Source organism: Balaenoptera physalus (genome assembly GCF_965194825.1).
Source record: "Balaenoptera physalus genome assembly, chromosome: 9".
Taxonomy (NCBI): Eukaryota; Metazoa; Chordata; class Mammalia; order Artiodactyla; family Balaenopteridae; genus Balaenoptera; species Balaenoptera physalus.
Genome location: NC_138888.1, coordinates 17,603,685 through 17,619,576, shown reverse-complemented (window position 1 = coordinate 17,619,576; position 15,892 = coordinate 17,603,685). Strand labels below are relative to the sequence as shown.

Below are 15,892 nucleotides of genomic sequence, written 5' to 3'. Positions count from 1 at the left end.
ACAATTAACTGAAATAAATATGTAAAACTCCTAGCACGTATTGAGGTCGTGGTCTTCATTACTACCACTTCAACCATTTCCACTAATTTCACTATTACAGCAACTGCCAACTGAGTCACCATGGGGAATCCAGGTAACTCTCTGACCCTCAGTTTCCTCCTCAGCAAAACAAAGATATTAATGTCTACCTCCCAGGGTTATGAAGATAATGAAATGCGAACATCTGTAAAGTGCTCAGCACATGACATGTATGTTCAATAAGTGTAGTGCAACATCTTTCCCTCTTTCCCCCTCTTCTTAGCAATTGCAAGAAACTCTTCAAGCGCTTGTTATTCCCAGGCTGGTAGTTCACTCTGATCCTGAGATTAGATTAGAGCCTGCAGGGTTGCCTTCAGTGCACTGTAAATTGAACCTGATGTCTGGATTTGTGTCCAGAAAAGATTCACACACTCCTACGAGGCTTGCTAGGTCTAAATCAATCTTTAGGCTGTAGAGGAAGCAAGAAATGTATGTAGCACACAAATATTCCTCTCCTTTCTCCTTTCTCCTTTTCCTTTTCCTTTTCCTTTTCCTTCAGAGACCCCTCATGGCCAATGTCCAACACAAGTTGCACAGGCAGAAAATATCCCTACACTCTTCCTTCAGGCCTCTGTTTTGCTCTGTTTGCTCAGTGGTAAGAGGGTCTTGCCTCCTATTGCTCGCCATTTCCTGGCCTCCCTCACCATCTCCTATTGACAGACACAAGAAAATGGACCAGATTTCCATGCCTACAGGGACCCTGTAGTACCCCCAAGGGCAGCTTGATGCAGGACAAGATGCAGCTGACCACAGCAACGTGACAATTGCCATGTCTTTACGCTGCTTGCAGAAATAGCCGATTAAAATGAAGACACAGTCTCAGCACATAGTTTATTATCTACCTCAACATAGGCTGTTCATTACCCCGCCTCTCTTATTCCTGTGTTCTGTGCACCTTCCTTCTGAGGACACAGAAGGCTCCCCTAGTCCATGCCTGTGTGGCTTCCTAGACTGGGGAGTTGATGTTTTCTATTGCTTTGGGTGTTCACTTAAGTTTCAGTATGTTTGCTTTACTCACGCTTCTATGGATCATTCAGGAAAGACTGAGGAATGTCTTGTTTTATATTGTCAGATAGATGCCAACCCATATGGCAGGGGTTTTTGTTTAATTTTTATTTTTTAGTTGCACCTGTCAAAGGTCCTAGAAACTGTTTGGTAACAGACATGGGCAGTATGTACAGTAAATTTCAGGAACCGCCGCACTTAACATAGGAAGAGAAAGGCCAGATCAAATTGTGGGGTGAGCATGCCATGCTCAGTATCCTAGGGGGCCTTTGGTAATTGATCCTAAATGGACCTTTTTCTCTGCCATAGAATTTTATTTGGTCAAGATGTGCTTTCTATCTACTGTGGTCCAAAAGCTAAAATCACAATGAACACAATAACCACTTCTAATTCAGAAATTTCACCATCTGTTGTTTCAACTTGCGCCACTTACCTGTGCAGAGCCAGGAAACAACAGCAATAAACTTCCCACTCAGGAGCCCAATGGTGAGGGTCAAGGTGATGCCCAAAGAGCAAAGGCTACCAGGCGACCTTGAGTCCAGGAGTAAAGTAATAACACGGCATTTATCTAGCTCTCTAGTTGTAACACTAGAGATGTGATTCCACCTGTTTACATAGAAGAAACTGGCAGACCTTCCAAGGCCTCACCACATTGCTTGGCATCAGAATGAGTAGCTGATACAATCCTTGTCCTCAGACTCAAGTGAGGACTAAATGTGACTTGATTTATATTTCCTTTAAAGCAACTTTGAGCCCCCAGCTGCATTTCATTTTTGTCCTTGTTGGGCTTTCCTCTCCTTCCTAGGACTTCACCAGATTCAGGAAGGGGTACAAGTGCCCAGAAGGCGAGGGGCCTTGGCTGTGGGGTCTGTCGTGGTGTCACCGATGCCGTACCGCCTGGGCCTCCAGGGCTGCCTGGACATCCAGCAGTCCTCTGCTGCTCCCGTGTCCTCCTGAGGCGTGAGGATCATTGTGGAAGCTGTGAGTCCCAGGCTTATAGTTTCTCCTCTGTAGACACACCACAGCTCTTCCTCCCTGGGACCCTCTGCTTCCCCAGGGCAAAGCCAGGGAACCACCCTTCCCTGGGACCCTGGAACCTGACTCTACCCCCAGACCTGTTTCTCAAAGATATTCTGCTCCTTCCTTTAAATTCAGTCTTCCCTTTGGGAGTCAGACTCTTAGAAAAAAAAAAGCCAGGAAATCTTGCAACTGGGTCTGGCTTCTACCACACTCAGTGAATGAGGCATAGAGACCGAGAGGAAAAAAAGAAGGATACAGAGAGTGAGAGGGGGAAACAACCCTAAATTGAAACCTCCAAACTTTGTTATGAGTGTGTGTGGTAGCACCAGACACAGCACTGTGCTGCATGTGCGGGTCTGAGCCGTTCTCCAAGACCAAGCGGAGTGAACATTTCACAAAGAGGAGACCTTGGGTCCTCCACCCACTGGATTTGTGCAAGGAAGTAGGAGGGGATTGAAGGCACATTTTCAAGGCACCACTGGTTCATCCTTTACAGACTGCGCTTTGCATCAGTTAAACTTTTTGGACAGTGTAGACCGATTTTGCATCCTCTTTTTCTTGTAAATTGTTTGCAAATGAGTAAAATTCACTGATACTCAAGAAAGCTCTCATAACCACTCTCTGTGCAAAGGACGACCAAAACGTGCCTGTAGAGTCAGTTTTGTGTTCCAGTGACATTAGTTGAGTCAGTCACAGCAGGCTGAACTCGTGTCCCTCAATTTAAGACAATGCAGTCTATAAACCCTCACACTTGCAAAGTTGTTTTGCCTCTTAAAAGTGGATGTGCCGTGGATTCCTTTAAGTATCAAGATGCCCTTGAATTTTTAAAACATATGACTTAATTTAGAATGGTGGGTTTGTGTGTAGTCTTTCACAAGTGTATCTGTTTAATATGAAGTGTATCTATTTTATAAAAGTACCTATGTCCCTACTCAGTGAAGTGAATAGTAAGCAGATAGAACATCAGATTTCACCAGCGGGAAAGAAGACTCCCTGCCAGAGCGAAATAGTTGCTTCACATGGTTGGAAAAGTTGCCCAGTGTTCAAATGACTCACCCTGGCCGCAAACATCAGCAGTTAGAGATGAACTCGGCTGTGAGGCAGGACCCACAAAACAGGTTCTGATGGGCGCAGTGGTTCATGGAATAGTTACACTAAGTATAGCCCTCCTCGGGGCTTCCGGGGAAGAAAAGTAAACAAGTACTTTTAGATATTCCTCCAACAGAATCATCTTTCTTCTCTTGAAAATGTGCTATTCTTTATCACCTTTCCATTTCCCCAGATCCCTTGGTTGTCAGTAGTTGTTTTTTTATATTTAAGCAGTTAATCTGACAAAGTTGAAACTAATTTGGGGCATGAAAGAAGTGGAGAAAATGTACCAGACATAAATAACTGCTTTCCAGGGTGAAACTCTATAAAACTAAGCGTTTTAGAAATCCCTACACATATTAAAATGAGGAGAGGAAAATCTTCCTGCAAGAGAATAACTATCAAAGTGGTTTGTTTCGTGTTGGAACAGCAGGATGTTGGCTTCTGATTTTCCACCCCAGCCTTTGGAAGTAAAGCTCAGCAGTTGACCACAGTCAGGTTTTACTGTAAAGGGCCACTGCTCATTAAGTCCTGTGTAATTAGAAACTGGCAAAGAAAGGAAATGTTGTTAGAACACTCAGGGGAAGGTTTATCAAAGGATATGCATTTTGTGCATCTGAATTTTGCTTTTCATCAGAAGCTTTGACAACTTCATTAAATCTAAATATCTGAGAAATGTTCATTGAACATGTAAAGGTCATGCAAGCCCAGAAAGAAAGAACTTCAGTTCTTCCAGGTCTCTGCCATCAGGCTTTTTCTAGTCTCTGCTTTTCCTTCCTTTCCTTTTTCAGCTTGCAAGAATCGTGGGTAGAGGGTGTTAAACCTCTCTATTGGGACTTCCCTGGCCGTCCTGTGGTTAGGACTCTGCTCTTCCACTGCAAGGTGCTTGGGTTCAATCCCTGGTCGAGGAACTAAGATCCCGCATGCTGCATGGCCAAAAAATTTTTTTAATTTTTTTAAATGTTTAAAAAAAAAAACCTCTCTGTTTACACATATGTTACTTTCGAGTGACCATTAGAATAGTCAGAACTAATGAAAACGGGAGTGTCTCATATCTGAGTTATGCCTACGATGATAACCACAGATCCAGTTCTCTGGGACATTTTAAGGAAGTTATTTATTCTCCAATCTCTCATACGAAAAAAGTGAGACTATTACAAGCACATATATCTTTATGCGGCTGTTAAAAAATCATATTTTACCTGTTCTAACAGAACACACACAGGATGAATCATGTAGTAGTTGACTTTGGTTAATTTTGCTCACAATAATGTCAAAAGTTGTCTCCCTGACCTTGCAACCTTAGACTTGCATTCCAGATGTCTATTCTTGTGTTACTGTGCACACCTTCAAGTGAGCTGAGAGGTTTATAGTTAATAGAGTCTGCCATAAAAAAAGAAAAAAAAATGCCAGAAGGAGCTGACATCACCCACTGTAGGTTTGTTCTTGGCACAGAGACTGCGGTGTGGTGCACTGGCACAAGGCAGTAGGAGTTGTCATGTCTTAAGTGGCAGCAATGCTAGGGGATACTTTTCTTCTTTGAGTTATATTATTATCTCCCTGAATGAAACATAACTTGGTTTTGAATCATAACTATGGGAAATGCCCACACCCATCTCATCCCAACGTATGTAAATTTCATTTCTCCCAAGACTCTCAGCGATGAGAGAAAGCAAACCATCAGTATTATGAAAGCAGCTTGGCTGAAATGTTTGCTTCCCTGTGTTCAGTCACTGGAGCAGTCCAAGTGACACATTTGACAAGGCAGAACACGAAATTTATCTCTTCAATATGGAGCATTTTGCAAGGGAGGCTGAGTTTTGGAGCAAACTAATGGTAAGTGGAACGAAGTGTTTAAATATCAAGGGCATCATGCTGGGCATTTTCCTTGTGGCTTTTCATAAAATTAAGATGAAAGGGGAATTTATAATCAAAGGACTGTAGCCTTGCTCGTTATTTTAAAGTGAAACATGCCTTCTACATACCAAATGGTATTAGTGATAAATGACTTTGGATGGATTGTTTGGGTGTAACATGCCTTCTACATACCAAATGGTATTAGTGATAAATGACTTTGGATGGATTGTTTGGGTGTAACATGCCTTCTACATACCAAATGGTATTAGTGATAAATGACTTTGGATGAATTGTTTGGGTGTAAATTTTTCTAATTTTATTGACGAACCGTACCACAAAGCTTGTGGGCATGCAAGACATTACCTTATTGAAGCAACACGATTCGCTGACAGAAAGGGATTGTAACGTCGAACTAGGTTCTTAACACAGGTGAAGTGTTTTCTTGGAAATCTGGGTTGGATTGTTACTTTTGATTTTCTTTAAATGTATCTCATTTAGGATTATATAAATACACCTGTCTGTGTGTGTAAATATATATAATGATCATAGTATATACTATGATCAGAAGAGCATGAAAAAGGTGCGTACTAATGTCTAAAGCTAATTTTTATGATTTTTGAACTGGGCATATTCAGACCTCCTATTTCTTTTTATGTCACTGAGAACTATTGAGTTTACTTCAGATGAATTGGTCAAGTTCTGAAAGCCTGCCAGAACAACACAGATTCCCAGGCCTTGGGGACCCTGGCTGATCATCTCATTTTATAACTGAATAAAGTGAAGTTCCCCTACTTGAAGAACCCAGAGTGGGACTACAAGATCCTAGACCCCAACCCCAGTGCAGTGCTTTTTCAGTTAGTATATCTCACTGTTCCATAGTATAACTTTTCATTGTGTTTTCTCCTTTCTAATGTGAATTTGAACTTCTTTGGAAATAGAAAAGATTCTGTTGCAAACATGGGTGATTTTTAGATCGGAATAAAAAATTCTCTCTTGGTGGCAGCAATGTGATCTACCTGTCTTTTCCCTGGCAGTATGACTTAGCTTCTTTTATAACATAAAGTTGACTCCAAGAACAAATTAAAACATTGGTTTCTAGAATAATCACTTCTGTTCATTAAAGAATGCTCACCATGCCCGGTGTCTTAGGTTTTCATGCTATATCTCGGCTGGCAAGCCATGTTGCATATTTTTGGAGAAATCAAGGTAAAAAAATACTATATTCTTCCCAGACATAACTAAAAAGGCACAATTTTCAGATCCATATGCAAGCTTTGGAGACATCCACCTTCGTTTATCCAAGTCATTCACTTAGCAAAATATTATCAATCAGTTGTGTTCTGGAGACTGAACCATTTCTATGCTCTTGTAATATTTCGGTTGTTTAAATGCCTTAGTTTTTATTAGGAGCTCATTTTGACAAACCAGAAAAATAAAAAGGGCTTTTTCCTGCATGCCCTCAGGGCAGGAAGGGATGTCTGTGCTCCCTGGGGCTGGGAACTGATGGAACAGTAGGCTCTGGTTGGGTCCAGGATGCTAGGACGGCCCGAGGGGCCCAGGCAGGGGCTGGAACTCAGGAAATACACAAAGGGCTGAGGTGTAGATATTGGTCCTCCCCACTTAGACCCACTTCCCCCCCAGTTCCTTGCCCGAGGAGTTTCCAGGTAAGATACAGTCAGTCACATGAGAGAAGATCAGAATTGTACTGTAAACACCTATCACAAATTCAAGCTCGCCTGTTGTTCTGTTCAACCTTGATTACTCAAACTGCCGTTCTGGAAATTCTCTCCTCTTTTGGAAGCTCTTCAGCCTCTGGCTCCATCTCGGCAACTACATGTTGTCACCAGTTCCCTTGGCAAGTGAGTGGCCACTTACCGCCAGGCCATCAGGCCCCGACACTGCCTTAGGTTGCTGGCAGCAGCTCACCAGGCTCCCCTGAGCTCCTTCCGGGCTGTGCAATAGGTAAAATACCTGCCAACTCAGACAGCCAGGGCCAGGCACAGCCCAGGGCAGGAGGGACTGAAATTCATTGTGATCCTATGGCTGCTCAGGGGCCTGTGTGCATCAACAGAAACAAAGTTTGGAGAGGCTGGTGTACTTTCACAGTGTCTTTCTATCATAATTAATGCACCCAACCTCTCTTGTGGTCAGCGGGGTGTTATCTTAACTGCAGAGATGGTGAGACCCAGAGATTGAATGATGGGTTAGGCGCTGTCTGCATAGCGAGCAGTGTGGGAGTGAGAAATATAAGCCTCTGCCATCAGAAGCAGGTCATTACAGCCATAATGTTGGACGTTTGCTCTCAGCCTTCTCTGCCTGGACGACCAGAGTAGTTCCTCCATGGATAATTCCCTAGTTATTCTTTGTTCTCAGTGCATTTGAATTTCTGCGTGTCTTTGGTCTTGCAGACTGCTTGTGTCACTTAGAAATTCACCTCCATGCTGGACAGGACCAGATAATCCTCTCCAAGAGGATAAGAGCAGCCCCTGCAAGTTCAAATTCGGGAGCTTGCCTCCAGGTGCAGTTTCAAATCCCCAAAGTTGTGTGCTGTTCAAGGACAGTTGATAGATCAGGTCCCTGCCCTGCACACAACTTAGCACAGTGGTTCTACACGCCAGCTTCAGCACAGACGGATTAAATATGAGGATGCAGTCACCAGTGGGTGCTATGTACAGGCACAGGTGTTTGGGGGAAGTAAACAGTGGTAACTGACTCTGTAGTCCTGTGTGATCATCATCACCCCCGAGACCCAAACCGTTTTTCTTTTTTTCCAACCTAAAATCCCCATTCACCCCCATTCCCTCTCTCCAAATGAGCTCAACTGAACAAAGCATCAGGCAAGTGCTCACTGAGTCTGGCTTCTGTACTTACTCTACTGTTTGTGCAGAAAACACGGAGGAAGAAGACATGCTCTTGACTCACGAAGGTCAAAATGTAGTTGAGAGACGAGCTACATGTACACGAAACAATTAGAGAACAAAGTAACATATAAAAGAGTATCCAAGTGCATGGCTCACACACTAAATGCAACAGGGATTCTGAAGTCAGGGAGGTTGGAGAAGCTTTCGTGAAGGAAATGGATCAAGAAGGATGGATAGAATTTTGAAAGAAGAGGGATGGGCATCCGGGTGAAGGGGATGGTGTTGAATAAATGCTGGGATGCGGAAACATCCCTGGTGCTGGGACAGTACTGAGTGACTGAACAGGAAATGCATGTGAGGGTCGGGGAGAGATAAACTTGAGCAGATCCTAGAGAGCCTTGAAGGCCAAGCAAAGGAGTTAAGACTTGGGAGTCATGGAAGGTATGGGAGCAGTAGAATGGCATGATAAAAGCAGAGTTTAAGGAAAAGTAGTCTGTCCACATAGATTGGATTCTGAAGATTCTGGAGGCCGTGAGAAAGCTGTTGTTACGGGACCTAAACATGAGATGACAGGGGTACCAGGCCAGAGCGGTATAAGTTGAACAGGGAGAAAGAAGCGTATTTCTAAGGAAAAATACGAAATGCTGGTTGATGAATGGGATCCTGTAGGGTGTAAACTACATCAAGTTAGAAATTATGGCTGTCTTGTGTACTAGGTAACAGTCTGTCTCTGCTTAGGATAAAAGAGAAGTCTAATTCTTCTCCTTAGATCTACTCCTAAGGCCCCAAACCTTTCTGATACTTCCCTGTTCCTTGAGTTAGCCAAATCTTTTCTACAGAAATCTCAAGGCACCAGTGCCCATCCTAAGAGCTCAGAACAAAATTTCTCTGCTAGCAACACTCCTGCCATAGGGAACATTTTGCACTCTCAAAACTCCTCCTCTCTCTGTTTGCATGACATTGCAGGTAAATTTTCCCATTTCTCCTTCTTAGCTACTGGTTGCTAAACATGAAACATTTTTATTCTTTCACACTCACTGTGTTAGTTTCTCTCTAGTTTGTCTGCTCCTCGCAGCTCCCCCCCACCTCTGGCTTTATTCATATCAATTTGCCCACTGAATCTGGTTACCTGGCAGCATCCTTTGCTTTAGATGATCAACTTTGCCAGGAATATACATAGTTGTATTACTTAAACTCTCTTCTATCCACCAGAGAAAGAGGTACACAATTCACCTGAGAGTTTGAAAGGGGAGGCAAGTTATCACAAGTACACAAGTGAAGAAAATCAAGAGGTTGCGTGTTTAGACTGAAAAGTCCCAGATAGGTTTTTTTTTTTTTAATATTTTTATTTTATTTATTTATTTTTGGCTGTGTTGGGTCTTCGTTTCTGTGCAAGGGCTTTCTCTAGTTGCGGCAAGCGGGGGCCACTCTTCATCGCGGTGCGCGGGCCTCTCGCTGTCGCGGCCTCTCTTGTTGCGGAGCACAGGCTCCAGACGCGCAGGCTCAGTAATTGTGGCTCACGGGCCTAGTTGCTCCGCGGCATGTGGGATCCTCCCAGACCAGGGCTCGAACCCGTGTGCCCTGCATTGGCAGGCAGACTCTCAACCACTGCGCCACCAGGGAAGCCCCCAGGAAGGTTTTGAAGGTAACTTTGAATCATAGAAGGTGGAGAACTTTAAGGGGCCATACACGTGTTCTATTTCACCTTCAGAGTTTTTTTTTTTTAATATTTATTTATTTATTTATTTATTTGGTTTTGCCGGGTCTTAATTGCGACACTCAGGATCCAGTACCCTGAACAGGGATCGAACCTGGGCCCCTTGGTCTTAACCAAGTGCAAGGTCTTAACCAGTGGACCACCAGGGAAGTCCCTGCAGAGTACTTTTAATAGTTTTTTTTCTTTTAATCTTTAAGCCAACATTTAAAGTTCAGAAGACTTGACGTAGCAATCCAGAAACATATTTCCTTGAAAAAGAATCAGAAGATATGGCAATAATCAGCTGGGGCTGAGCACTGCTGCCCCCTGTGTATAGGGTGGCTGCACGTCCCCCTCCTTCCCTGCATTTCTGAGTACCTATGAGGCCCTCTGGACATTTGACATTTATTTCTAGTTAGTTCTGACTCTGATCTAACCAGTTTCTCATTTTACAGAAAGAGAAACTGAGACACAGAGGTTAAATACCTTTTTCAATATTACCCAAGATTGGTAGTACTACAGGGATTAGAACTGAGCTTTGCTGTGACTCCTGGACCCGCTTTCCCTCCCTGGCTGGACAGTAGTTGTGTTTTCTGAATACAGGCTGGCAAGCTGGAGGAAGGCAACAACCTGCGTGTGGGAATATGCACATCAGTCAATAAAGCTACTGAACAGGTGTTCCTGAGGCAGGAACCTGGAGAATTTCAGAATAATAGTATTTTTCAAATGTGACCCTTGATTTAATTTTATTTTACTTTATTGTACTTACTACTTAGAATTTCAAGAAGGAACATAATTAGCTTTTCCCCTTTATTACAATTTCTTAACTTTATTTTTTTTAACTTTTTATTTTATACTGGAGTATAGCCGATTAACAGTGTTGTGATAGTTTCAGGTGCACAGAAAAGGGGCTCAGCCATACAGATACACGTATCCATTCTCCCCCAGACTCCCCTCCCATCCAAGCTGCCACATAACGTTGAGCAGAGTTCCCTGTGCACAATTTCTTAACTTTAAAAAAATGTATACTTGAAAATATGGCAGTGGTGTTATAACACTGTAAGCATTTGTATTGAAAATATCCCAAATTTTAAAATGAAACCTACTGATAAAAAAAAAAAATCTGCGTGCTTTTTCTCCTCCACTTTCCTCTCCTAAGCTCATTTCATTCCCTTAGACCTCTGGCCTGCACTGTTAAGAGTGTCCATCTCAAGTGTGTTAACATGACTTTGGCACTTGGCTAGAGGCTCCTGCAGACGCTGCCTCCTGTGGACTCAGTGGTGATGGGATCTCCGTGGGCTCACAGGGCGGGCCGGAGGGGGCCGCGAGCAGCCTGCTTATCATTATTGATGTGGCTTCGGCGACCTCTGCTGCGTTTCTGTCCAGTGCGATTCTGGATGCAATTCAGAAAACACCTGCCGACATCCTTACGAGAAATCCATGTGCGTGCCAAGGCCAGGTGATTGGTGTCACTCTTGAACAACGTGAAGGTCAGCCTCTTGGCCCTCCTTTAGCTCTTATTTTAATGAAAGTCAGAATTCTTTATTGAGCGGATTTTAATACAGACCCAGCACAGGCTGCCATTTCTACTTTTTGCGTAGTTATATTTAAAATAGTCTTTTAACTAAAATGGAAGAAGGGTGGAGATTTTGCAGGGCGTTTAAAATTGGAGGAGGGTTAGGAAAGAGACTCTCTGTGTTCTTTGAAATATCAGAAAGCTTAAAATTTATGTTTGATCTCTCCTTTCACCACTTCAAAGGAATCGTACCTCTGTGATTGCTTCCTTCCTTTTGGGGGGATCTATCGTCTTCCTCCCCAGACCTGTGGAGCTTTTAGCTGATGTAACAAGATCACTTCCTTACATCAATGAGGGTGTTTCAGCCCTACCATTTATGCTACTGTTTTCAGTACACGTTTTTTTTGTTTTCTGGGTTTTTTTAAATACAGGTTTTACTTTTCCATTCACTATGTAAATATATGAGTTGTAAATAAGAGACAAAAACTCTAGAGGAATTTGACACTGAGTGTCCACAGTAGAAACTTACTGTGCACTAAAAGTACATTTGGTCTTAGACCACACTGAAAAACTGTTGTATAATTAATATAACACATTGATTAATGATGACAATAATAACTAACATGCATTACATATTTAGTAGGTGCTAGGAACTGTGCTAAGTATTTCATGGGTATTATCTAATTTAATCTTCATAATGCCCCTTTATTCTTCTAAAATGAATGAGATAATAGTCTGTGTGGGTCAAGGTTTAGTTTTAGGCATGCAATTTAGGAGGAATACAGGCAAACTGAAGCACATGGCAAAGTGAGGATGAGAGCAACCGGAGAGAGCAGAGGTTCTCAAACGTGAGCTTGGGGACTTCCCTGGTGGCGCAGTCGTTAAGAATCCGCCTGCCAATGCAGGGGACATGGGTTCAATCCCCGGTCCAGGAAGATCCCACATGCCGTGGAGCAATTAAGCCTGTGCGCCACAACTACTGAGCCTGTGCTGTTACCCCGTGAGCCACAACTACTGAGCCTTAGTGCCACAACTACTGAAGCCCACGTACCTAGAGCCCGTGCTCCACAATAAGAGAAGCCACCGCAACGAGAAGCCTGCATACCGCAATGAGAATATTTGCAAATGAAGCAACTGACAAAGGATTAATCTCCAAAATATACAAGCAGCTCATGCAGCTCAGTATCAAAAAAACAAACAACCCAATCCCAAAATGGACAGAAGGCCTAAACAGACATTTCTCCAAAGAAGATATACAGATTGCCAACAAACACATGAAAGGATGCTCAACATCACTAATCATTAGAGAAATGCAAATCAAAACTACAATGAGGTATCACCTCACACCAGTTAGAATGGCCATCATCAAAAAATCTACAAACAATAAATGCTGGAGAGAGTGTGGAGAAAAGGGAACCCTCTTGCACTGTTGATGGGAATGTAAACTGATACAGCCACTATGGAGAACAGTATGGAGGTTCCTTAAAAAAGTAAAACTAGAGCTACCATATGACCCAGCAATCCCACTACTGGGCATATACCCTGAGAAAACCATAATTCAAAAAGAGTCATGTACCACAATGTTCATTGCAGCTCTATTTACAATAACCAGGACATGGAAGCAACCTAAGTGTCCATCGACAGATAAATGGATAAAGAAGATGTGGCACATATATACAATGGAATATTACTCAGCCATAAAAAGAAATGAAATTGAGTTATTGTAGTGAGGTGGATGGACCTAGAGTCTGTCATACAGAGTGAAGTAAGTCAGAAAGAGAAAAACAAATACCGTATGCTAACACATATATATGGAAGCTAAAAAAAAAAAAAAAAAATGGTTCTGACGACCCTAGGGCCAGGACAGGAATAAAGATGCAGACATAGAGAATGGACTTGAGGACACGGGGAGGGGAAGGGTAAGCTGGGACGAAGTGAGAGTGTGGCATGGACACATATACACTACCAGATGTAAAATAGTTAGCTAGTGGGAAGCAGCCGCATAGCACAGGGAGATCAGCTCGGTGCTTTGTGACCACCTAGAGGGGTGGGATAGGGAGGGTGGGAGGGAGACGCAAGAGGGAGAGGATATGGGGATATATGTATACATATAGCTGATTCACTTTGTTGTACAGCAGAAACTAACAAAACATTGTAAAGCAATTATACTCCAATAAAGATGTTAAAAAAGAAAGAGTGGTCCCCGCTCTCCGCAACTAGAGAAAGCCCACGCACAGCAACGAAGACCCAACGCAGCCAAAAATAAATAAAAAACTAAATTTATTAAAAACAAACAAACAAACAAAAACCTTGAGCCTGCAGCAGAATCTCCTGGAAGGCTGTCTTAAACACAGATTCCTGGGTCCGCCGCTGTGCACCTCCACCCAGCAGCCTATTAAAGGGCTGGACTGTGTAAGTGATACCCTTGGGACAGTGGATGTGACATTGACCAAAAGGTATGGATTGAGACCAGCACAGCTGAGAGTGAGGGAAAACAGATGGCGTGGGCTGCCCGTGGAGGAACCTGGGAGGTGCCCACGCGGAGGAGGGTGATGGGTTTCTGAGCAGGAATTACAACCTGGTGGCCCCGAGGCTGAACGCGTCTGCAGATGGGTCTGCTGCGAGTATGCAGGGCCGCCAGGTGTTTTAATTTGAATGCATCCATCCTCCAGTCCCCCACAGCCCCTCCTCTCTCTGCCTTGATGATTCATCCATTTATGCTCAGCGGCCTGGCCACAGGTGGCCCTGGAGCTGAAGGCCCCTGACGTACAGGGTGCGAGCAGCAGGTGAATGCTGGATTCGATTTTTTCATTTTATTTTATTTTATACTGGAGCAGAGTTGATTTACAATGCTGTGTTAGTTTCAGGTGTACAGCACAGTGATTCAGTTATACATGTACATATGTCTATTCTTTTTCAGATTCTTTTCCCATATAGGTTGTTACAGAATACTGAGTAAGGTTCCCAGTGCTCTTCAGTAGGTCCTTGTTGATTACCTGTTTTTATATATACTAGTGTGGATATGTTAATCCTAGACTCCTAGGGATTTGATTTTTTTCCGTAATCTGCCATCTGGACTCTATAGAATGAGAGACGGGCCACTTGGTAAACTGATCCCAGTTTGTTCACTTATAGGAATTGCACACTGGGGGAGAGGACCCACTACAAACTGTGCTACCATGGAAGTGATTCGAGTATCGCCCATCATTGTGCTGTTTCCTAGGATGGCTGTCTCCATCGAGCACAGCTCTCTCGGTCACCCCAGTCTCCTCCAGGTCTTCTCCCTCCGAGGCTTCCTTTGGTTCCACGTGACTAGGGCTGACCCTTGGTGGACACAGGACCTGAATGGCAAAGCCACGCCCCTTCTGTCCGTCCCTGCAAACAGCACCCCAGGGCTGCTCTCCCTGAGTCCAGTGGGCTCGTCTGCCCTGCAGGGACACACGTGGGCCTAAAAAGCCAGACACTGAAAAGCCTTGGAAGACAATGACCCAGCCTTGGCAGGAAGAGACATAAGCAAGAGAAGTTTGGGGTTGATTACAAAACAGCTTGTGCCAAAAGTGGTAGATTCTCAGGAGAAAAACCTTATCTAGGAAATTCCAGGGCAAGGAAGAATAAAGAAAAATGAAATGGCAGAGAGAAGTAACAAGACCAAATTAAGAAATGGAAGATCTAGATAAATTGTTAGGAGGCATGTATGGTCCGTGATGGATGCTTTGTCCTTGAGACATTTAAAATAAAATCAGGAGAGGCCTTCACTGACCAGTCTAAGTAACTTGATTAAGTCTTTTCCACCTTTGCCTCCTGGGTTTGGTTGCTAGGTATTTAGCCACTGCTGTCTCAGTTATGAGCATTCTGGGGTCGGGCTGCCTTCTAGATGGGGAGCAAGGAACAGGGTGCCCTCTCTTCCTTGGACCAGCTTTCCATTCTTTCTCTTTTCTTTCTCTCTTTCTTTCTGACTTTCTTTCATCCCATCCTTCCTTTCCCTTCCTTCCTTCCCTCCTTCCCTCTCTCCCTCCCTTCCTCCCTTTCTTCCTGTCTTCCTGCAAATAAGGGGAAAAAAAACTTGAGGAGACCGCTGGTGCAGTCCAGTAATAACCATGGCAGGTAATTTTTGCACATCCAGAGTGAGTCATTTTCTTATAAATGAGATCAGGGGCTGTAGTGCTCCCAGAAGAAAAAACACTTATATTGACGTGTTTATGTATTGGAATGATAATATTTGTCCATGTGAAAAGATGTGTGATTCCTTTCTGCCACACCATATGGCTTATTACTATTCATAATCCAAATAGTAGCAGCTGCCGCAGAATGCGAGAATGAGTTTTCCTGAAGTAAAAATGGGCTAACTCTTGGATGCCACATGTACTTTCCACAGTATCACCAGCAATTCACCAGAAACCTACATATGGGTCCCTTCCATTAATCGATTCCTTTCTTTATTCATATCTCAGAAGTTCATTTTTCTATCCACTTCCATTCTGTCCCTCTCACCCAACCTACCCCCATGCATCCTGGGCCCCCAAGGGGCCATTCCGTCTTGGGAACATGGACACGTATTATTTAGAACTGTTGGCAACTGAAGGTTTCAGTTTGGGTCTTGTTGACCACTGACAACTGCCAGAGAAAATGGCAGTGAATTTTCACCCTGGTTCCCCATGTGACTTCCTACACCGCTGAACCACATTATATATTTGTAGTTAATCAGACACATGAAGGCACTGAAGCAGTTAATGACTCCCCGTCAGGCCGACTTGGCCCAACTCTGAGGTA

At 43.5% G+C, this 15,892-nt stretch overlaps 1 long non-coding RNA gene across 1 annotated transcript; it reads left to right on the top strand.

The window, feature by feature from the left end:
* The first annotated feature begins 2,271 nt into the window (after positions 1 to 2,271).
* On the top strand, positions 2,272 to 12,934 carry LOC309666996. The gene is made up of 2 exons (XR_014267459.1): positions 2,272 to 5,028; positions 10,062 to 12,934. It is a non-coding gene; the product is annotated as an uncharacterized lncRNA (long non-coding RNA).
* Positions 12,935 to 15,892: the final 2,958 nt, after the last annotated feature.